Here is a 9,483-nt window from a genome sequence, read left to right on the forward strand (position 1 = left end):
CAGAAACACGGAAATCACACCAAACATTTTTTCTCATGATGCCAAAATACTGATGATGCTAAATTGCGGACGGATTTAGGATATCTTGAACGATGATTTAATGGAAATTTATTAAAGTTACAGTAAACAAGAAAAAACATTTTTTTTTTATCTTTTAAGAGCAGCTTCCAAACACTTCATAAAAAATTACATACACAGAACAATACAGTCTGAGGTTATGGGATTAATTTCATGAATTTACAATACACTATGCGGAGGAGAAAATTTAAAAACTATCAGAGCTGCTTTTGAGTGAGAGCTCCCTGCCAGCCTGCCTCTGAGTGAGAGCTCCCTGTCACTGCTGCTGAGTGAGGGGTGGGGGTGGGCTGTGAGTGACTGTGTGAGTGACTGTGTGGATTGAGTGTGGATTGAGGCAGTGGGTGAGAGAGAGAAAGAGAGAGAGGGTCTGTTTTTTAAAATCTTAAAAAAATGCTTATAAATCATTAAAGATTTTGATAACACTTTATAATAAGGTCTCATTTCTTAACATTAGGAAATGCATTAATTAACGTGAACTAACAATGAAAAATATATTTTTACATCATGTTAATTCTTCCATGATAGTATGAACTAACAAAGAGCAATTTTTTTTAAAGCATTTATTAATCTTTTTAATGTTAGAAAAATAGTCATGTTCAAAAGATAAACTTTAAAATTTAATAATATATTAACACATTTTGGAATTAATATTGATCAACATTAAATGGTATATAATTATTAATTTGTATATATATATATATATATATATGATAGCTACAGACACCAAACTCGGTATATAAATTGTTCTTATTAATCCGGACAACTTTCTAATTTACAGTCATTAGCTACGACCAACAGGAAGTCGGCTATATTTATTTTAATGTGTGTTTTTTTTTTTTAAACGGGCTGTAAACAAATTCATACTCCTCCAATCAGAAACACGGAAATCACACCAAACATTTTTTGTCATGATGCCAAAATACTGATGATGCTAAATTGCGGACGGATTTAGGATATCTTGAACGATGATTTAATGGCAATTTATTAAAGTTACAGTAAAAAAGAACACTTTTTTTTTTTATCTTTTAAGAGCAGCTTCCAAACACTTCATAAAAAATTACATACACAGAACAAGACAGTCTGAGGATATGTGATTATTTCATGAATTTACAATACACTATGGCGAAAAGAAAATTTTCAAACTTATCAGAGTTCTCCTGTCTCTGTGCTTCTAATGTGTGCGGTGGGTGACTGGGTGGGTGACTGACTGTGTGAGTTTAGTGAGTGTGGAGGGGGAGGGGGAGAGAAAGAGAGAGAGAGAGAGGGTCTGTTTAAACTTCTCAATAAAATCCTTAAAAAATGCTTATAAAGCATTAAAGGTTTTGATAACACTTTATAATAAGGTCTCATTTCTTAACATTAGGAAATGCATTAATTAACGTGAACTAACAATGAAAAATATATTTTTACATCATGTTAATTCTTCCAGGATAGTATGAACTAACAAAGAACAATTTTTTTTTAAAGCATTTATTAATCTTTTTAATGTTAGAAAAATAGTCATGTTCAAAAGATAAACTTTAAAATTTAATAATATATTAACACATTTTGGAATTAATATTGAACAACATTAAATGGTATATAATTATTAATGTTTATATATATATATATATAATGATAGCTACAGACACCAAACTCGGTACATAAATTGTTCTTATTAATCCGGACAACTTTCTAATTTACAGTCATTAGCTACGACCAACAGGAAGTCGGCTATATTTATTTTAATGTGGGTTTTTTTTAAACAGGCTGTAAACAAATTCATACTCCTTCAAGCAGAAACACAGAAATCACACCAAACATTTTTTCTCATGATGCCAAAATACTGAAGATGCTAAATTGTGGACGGATTTAGGATATCTTGAACGATGATTTAATGGCAATTTATTAAAGTTACAGAAAAAAGAGAACTTTTTTTTTTTTATCTTTTAAGAGCAGCTTCCAAACACTTCATAAAAAATTACATACACAGAACAATACAGTCTGAGGATATGTGATTAATTTCATGAATTTACAATACACTATGGAGAGGAGAAAATTTAAAACTTATCAGAGTTCTCCTGTCACTGCTTCTAATGTGTGCGGTGGGTGACTGGGTGAGTGACTGACTGTGTGAGTTCAGTGAGTGTGGAGGGAGAGAGAGAGAGAGAGAGGGTCTGTTTAAACTTCTCAATAAAATCCTTAAAAAATGCTTATAAAGCATTAAAGGTTTTGATAACACTTTATAATTAAGTCTCATTTGTTAACAGTAGGGAATGCATTAATTAACATGAACTAACAATGAAAAATATATATTTTACAGCATGTTAATTCTTCATTGATAGTATGAACTTACAACGAACTAACAATGAACAAAATATTTTTAATATTAGAAAAATAGTCATGTTCAAAAGATAAAACTTTAAAATGTAATAATATATTAACACATTTTGGAATTGATTTTGATCAACATTAAATGGTATATATTTATTAATGATGTAAATTAACAACAGTTAAATAATGTTGTTTTTTAACATTGGTTAATTCACAAATAACATTAAATATTAACAATATATTTTTTACTTTATTCATTTGTGTTAGAAAAAAATATTCATGTTAGTTAATGGAAAAATAAATCATTAAAACCTTTGGTAACTATAATAATTTCTCATTTGTTAGCATTAGTAAATGCATTAACTAACATGAACTACCAATGAAAAATATATTTTCACAGAATTTAAAGTTTTATATGTTGTTCTGTGTGTGTGTGTGTTTCACAGAGTTGATGGTTTGGATTAACCCTTTAATTGCCGTATCCCTTAAAACCAAACTGCCAGAGGGTTACTGTAATGCTTGTGCTCGCTGGGCACCGTTTTATCGATGCCACCGGGGTGGCGTATGCTGACGGCTTGGGCCCGTCATCGCTGCTCGCAGCTATATTTTTTTTTTTTTTTTTTTTTTTTTTTTTTTTTTTTTTTTTTATTTCAATCATCCGGGCACTTTTGGGGGCCTTAACGTGCCCGAAAACTCTCGAAAATTGGCACGCACGTTGGAACCTGCGGCCATTAGGACGCCGCTGAGGCTGGGACCCGGGCGTGGCACAGGGGCTCTACGGCGCCCCCTGGAAAATTGTCAGAAAGCTTGATGTATAGCTCACACATACTTGCACGTATTCATATGAAACTCGGTACACATATAGAACTCATTGAGCCGAACAACTTTCGCGCAGCATGTCATAGGCTCCGCCCAACAGGAAGTCGGCTATTCAGGGCTGTTTAAAAAGCGCATGCTCTGGAATTTGATATACTCCTCTGAGGATTTCCATACGATTGCCACCAAACTCGGTGAACATGATCTCAAGACATTGGGGACGCTAAATTGCGAAGATATTTTTGATATGTCGAACGGTTTGCCCGTGGCGAGGCGATGAAGTTATGGCGAAAAATGAGACCCAGGAAATGCCTAATAACGTCCACATACATTGTATGATGTTGATCAAACTCCAGTGGTTTGTTCGTTGTATGATGCCGATCGGATAGATGTGACTATTATGACTGAAAGTTATAGCGCCACCAACTGGCTGCAGGAAGTGTGTCGTTTTCAAAATTATTTGAATTCAGCATCTTATTTTTACTCGATTTGCTTCAAACTTCACCAGAATAATGTCAAAACACGGCCGATGTAAAACTGTGAAGGGAATATTGATATCTAAAATTATGTTGCCATGGCAACGTGTCAAAGTTGAAAATTCGTTTCTGGTGATTTTGAGGCAGATAACATGTTTAGAATGTCATGAAACTCAACACACATATCCATTTTAATGATAGTTAGACACTGGAAAAACCTCATAAACGGGCGTGGAAGAGGCACTCTATAGCGCCACCTTTTGTCAAAAATGGGGGGGTTAGTTTTAGCTACAGACACCAAACTCGGTACATAAATTGTTCTTATTAATCCGGACAACTTTCTAATTTACAGTCATTAGCTACGACCAACAGGACGTCGGCTATATTTATTTTAATGTGGGTTTTTTTTTAAAACGGGCTGTAAACAAATTCATACTCCTCAAAGCAGAAACACGTAAATCACACCAAACATTTTTTCTCATGATGCCAAAATACTGAAGATGCTAAATTGCGGACGGATTTAGGATATCTTGAACGATGATTTAATGGCAATTTATTAAAGTTACAGTAAAAAAGAGATTTTTTTTTTTTTTTTATCTTTTAAGAGCAGCTTCCAAACACTTCATAAAAAATTACATACACAGAACAATACAGTCTGAGGATATGTGATTAATTTCATGAATTTACAATACACTATGCAGAGGAGAAAATTTAAAAACTATCAGACAGTTGTTACAATGCTTCTATGAGTGAGAGTTCCCTGTCAGCCTGCAGCTGAGTGAGGGGTGGGGGTGGGGTGGGCTGTCAGTGACTGTGTGGATTGAGGAGCTGGGTGAGAGAGAGAAAGAGAGAGAGGGTCTGTTTTTTTTAAATCTTTAAAAAATGCTTATAAAGCATTAAAGGTTTTCATAACACTTTATAATTAAGTCTCAATTGTTAACAGTAGGGAATGCATTAATTAACATGAACTAACAATGAAAAATATAATTTTTTACAGCATGTTAATTCTTCATTGATAGTATGAACTTACAATGAACTAACAATGAACAAAATATTTTTAATGTTAGAAAAATAGTCATGTTCAAAAGAGAAACTTTAAAATTTAATAATATATTAACACATTTTGGAATTAATATTGATCAACATTAAATGGAATATAATTATTAATGATTATATATATATAATGATAGCTACAGACACCAAACTTGGTACATAAATTGTTCACATTAAGCCGGACAACTTTCTAATTTACAGACATTAGCTACGACCAACAGGAAGTCGGCTTTTTTTTTTTTATGTGTTTTTTTTTTTCAAAACGGGCTGTAAACAAATTCATACACCTCCAAGCAGAAACCACAAATTCACACCAAACACAGAACAAGACAGTCTGAGGATATGTGATTAATTCCATGAATTTACAGTACACTATGGCGAGAAGAAAATTTTAAAACTTATCAGAGATATCCTGTCACTGTGCTTCTAATGTGTGCGGTAGGTGACTGGGTGAGTGACTGACTGTGTGAGTTCAGTGAGTGTGGAGGGGGAGAGAGAGAGAGAGAGAGAGAGAAAGAGAGAGAGAGAGAGAGAGAGTCTGTTTAAACTTCTCAATAAAATCCTTAAAAAATGCTTAAAGCATTAAAGGTTTTGATAACACTTTATAATTGAGTCTCATTTGTTAACAGTAGGGAATGCATTAATTAACATGAACTAACAATGAAAAATATATTTTTTAAAGCATGTTAATTCTTCATTGATAGTATGAACTTACAATGAGCTAACAATGAACATAATATTTTTAATATTAGAAAAATAGTCATGTTCAAAAGATAAAACTTTAAAATTTAATATATTAACACATTTTGGAATTGATTTTAAACATTAAAACATTGATTTCAACATTAAATGGTATATATTTATTAATGATGTAAATTAACAACAGTTAAATAATGTTGTTTTTTAACATTGGTTAATTCACAAATAACATTAAATATTAACAATATATTTTTTACTTTATTCATTTGTGTTAGAAAAAATTATTCATTTTAGTTAATGGAAAAATAAATCATTAAAAAATGCTTATAAATCATTAAAACCTTTGGTAACTATAATAATTTCTCATTTGTTAGCATTAGTAAATGCATTAACTAACATCAACTACCAATGAAAAATATATTTTCATAGAATTTAAAGTTTTATATGTTGTTCTGTGTGTGTGTGTTTCACAGAGTTGATGGTTTGGATTAACCCTTTAATTGCCGTATCCCTTAAAACCAAACTGCCAGAGGGTTACTGTGATGCTTGTGCTCGCTGGGCACCGTTTTATCGATGCCACCGGGGTGGCGTATGCTGACGGCTTGGGCCCGTCATCGCTGCTCGCAGCTATATTGAATCATTGTTCCCCTAAGAATTTTTTTTTTATTTCAACTATCCGGAGGGTTTCGGGGCCCTTAACGTGCCCGAAAACTCTTGAAAATTGGCACGCACATTGGAACCTGCGGCCATTAGGACGCCGCTGAGGCTGGGACCCGGGCGTGGCACAGGGGCTCTACGGCGCCCCCTGGAAAATTGTCAGAAAACTTGATGTAAAGCTCACACATACTTGCACGTATTCATATGAAACTCGGTACACATATAGAACTCATTGAGCTGAACAACTTCCATGCAGCATGTCATAGGCTCCGCCCAACAGGAAGTCGGCTATTCAGGGCTGTTTAAAAAGCACATGCTCTGGAATTTGATATACTCCTCTGAGGATTTCCATACGATTGCCACCAAACTAGGTGAACATGATCTCAAGACATTGGGGACGCTAAATTGCGAAGATATTTTTGATATGTCGAACGGTTTGCCCGTGGCGAGGCGATGAAGTTATGGTGAAAAATGAGACCCAGGAAATGCCTAATAACGTCCACATACATTGTATGATGTAGATCAAACTTCAGAGATTTGTTCGTTGTATGATGCCGATCGGATAGATGTGACTATTATGACTGAAAGTTATAGCGCCACCAACTGGCTGCAGGAAGTGTGTCGTTTTCAAAATGCTTTGAATTCAGCATCTTATTTTTACTCGATTTGCTTCAAACTTCACCAGAATAATGTCAAAACACGGCCGATGTAAAACTGTGAAGGGAATATTGATATCTAAAATTATGTTGCCATGGCAAAGTGTCAAAGTTGAAAATTCGTTTCTGGTGATTTTGAGGCAGATAACATGTTTAGAATGTCATAAAACTCAACACACATATCCATTTTAATGATAGTTAGACACTGGAAAAAGCTCATAAACGGGCGTGGAAGAGGCACTCTATAGCGCCACCTTTTGTCAAAAATGGGGGGGTTAGTTTTAGCTACAGACACCAAACTCGGTACATAAATTGTTCTTATTAATCCGGACAACTTTCTCATTTACAGTCATTAGCTACGACCAACAGGACGTCGGCTATATTTATTTTAATGTGGTTTTTTTTTTAAACGGGCTGTAAACAAATTCATACTCCTCAAAGCAGAAACACGTAAATCACACCAAACATTTTTTCTCATGATGCCAAAATACTGAAGATGCTAAATTGCAGACGGATTTAGGATATCTTGAACGATGATTTAATGGCAATTTATTAAAGTTACAGTAAAAAAATAGATTTTTTTTTTTTTTTATCTTTTAAGAGCAGCTTCCAAACACTTCATAAAAAATTACATACACAGAACAATACAGTCTGAGGATATGTGATTAATTTCATGAATTTACAATACACTATGCAGAGGAGAAAATTTAAAAACTATCAGAGAGTTGATATAATGCTTCTATGAGTGAGAGTTCCCTGTCAGCCTGCAGCTGAGTGAGGGGTGGGGGTGGGGTGGGCTGTCAGTGACTGTGTGGATTGAGGAGCTGGGTGAGAGAGAGAAAGAGAGAGAGGGTCTGTTTTTTTTAAATCTTTAAAAAATGCTTATAAAGCATTAAAGGTTTTCATAACACTTTATAATTAAGTCTCATTTGTTAACAGTAGGGAATGCATTAATTAACATGAACTAACAATGAAAAATATAATTTTTTACAGCATGTTAATTCTTCATTGATAGTATGAACTTACAATGAACTAACAATGAACAAAATATTTTTAATGTTAGAAAAATAGTCATGTTCAAAAGAGAAACTTTAAAATTTAATAATATATTAACACATTTTGGAATTAATATTGATCAACATTAAATGGAATATAATTATTAATGATTATATATATATAATGATAGCTACAGACACCAAACTTGGTACATAAATTGTTCACATTAAGCCGGACAACTTTCTAATTTACAGACATTAGCTACGACCAACAGGAAGTCGGCTTTTTTTTTTTAATGTGTTTTTTTTTTCAAAACGGGCTGTAAACAAATTCATACACCTCCAAGCAGAAACCACAAATTCACACCAAACACAGAACAAGACAGTCTGAGGATATGTGATTAATTCCATGAATTTACAGTACACTATGGCGAGAAGAAAATTTTAAAACTTATCAGAGATATCCTGTCACTGTGCTTCTAATGTGTGCGGTAGGTGACTGGGTGAGTGACTGACTGTGAGTTCAGTGAGTGTGGAGGGGGGGGGAGAGGGAGACAGAGAGGGAGAGAGAGGGAGACAGAGAGAGAGAGAGAGAGTCTGTTTAAACTTCTCAATAAAATCCTTAAAAAATGCTTATAAAGCATTAAAGGTTTTGATAACACTTTATAATTAAGTCTCATTTGTTAACAGTAGGGAATGCATTAATTAACATGAACTAACAATGAAAAATATAATTTTTTACAGCATGTTAATTCTTCATTGATAGTATGAACTTACAATGAACTAACAATGAACAAAATATTTTTAATGTTAGAAAAATAGTCATGTTCAAAAGATAAAACTTTAAAATTTAATATATTAACACATTTTGGAATTGATTTTAAACATTAAAACATTGATTTCAACATTAAATGGTATATATTTATTAATGATGTAAATTAACAACAGTTAAATAATGTTGTTTTTTAACATTGGTTAATTCACAAATAACATTAAATATTAACAATATATTTTTTACTTTATTTGTGTTAGTAAAAATTATTCATGTTAGTTAATGGAAAAATAAATCATTAAAAAATGCTTATCATTAAAACCTTTGGTAACTATAATAATTTCTCATTTGTTAGCATTAGTAAATGCATTAACTAACATCAACTACCAATGAAAAATATATTTTCACAGAATTTAAAGTTTTATATGTTGTTCTGTGTGTGTGTGTTTCACAGAGTTGATGGTTTGGATTAACCCTTTAATTGCCGTATCCCTTAAAACCAAACTGCCAGAGGGTTACTGTAATGCTTGTGCTCGCTGGGCACCGTTTTATCGATGCCACCGGGGTGGCGTATGCTGACGGCTTGGGCCCGTCATCGCTGCTCGCAGCTATATTGTTCTTTTTGGTTTTTGTTTGCCAACACATAAATGAAGCGCTATCCTGCATAAACTAAGAAGGTAGTTTATGTTTACAACTACAACTAATGGAGATGCGACTACTTTTGTATAGTATTTAACATTAGTTGTGTTTTAGGCTTGCATTTGTGGTCTTTGTTACAAGCCAGCAGTAGATGTTTGCATGTACTTCAAGAAGCCGTTATGGGATAGTAACTTTTATTTATTTTGCTTACAATGTAATAGTTTACAACTTAATGAAATAAAATTATTTTAATTATTGAATAACCCAGACATTTGTGAGTTTTTGCTATTTAATATCAGATAAGAGATGCCAAAACGGCAAACATCATT

General features: G+C 33.2%; 1 protein-coding gene across 2 annotated transcripts in view; it reads left to right on the plus strand.

Moving 5' to 3' along the window:
• The window catches only part of phka1a (phosphorylase kinase, alpha 1a (muscle)), a 40,745-nt gene extending 31,325 nt beyond the window's left edge, over nucleotides 1-9,420 (plus strand). For both annotated transcript variants that reach the window (XM_079433427.1, XM_079433426.1), the window contains one exon: nucleotides 9,124-9,420. The gene's annotated coding sequence lies outside the window, so the exon portion shown is untranslated. The remainder of the gene's footprint in view (nucleotides 1-9,123) is intronic.
• Nucleotides 9,421-9,483: the final 63 nt, after the last annotated feature.

This window comes from Barbus barbus, assembly GCF_936440315.1.
Source record: "Barbus barbus genome assembly, chromosome: 2".
Lineage (NCBI taxonomy): Eukaryota > Metazoa > Chordata > Actinopteri > Cypriniformes > Cyprinidae > Barbus > Barbus barbus.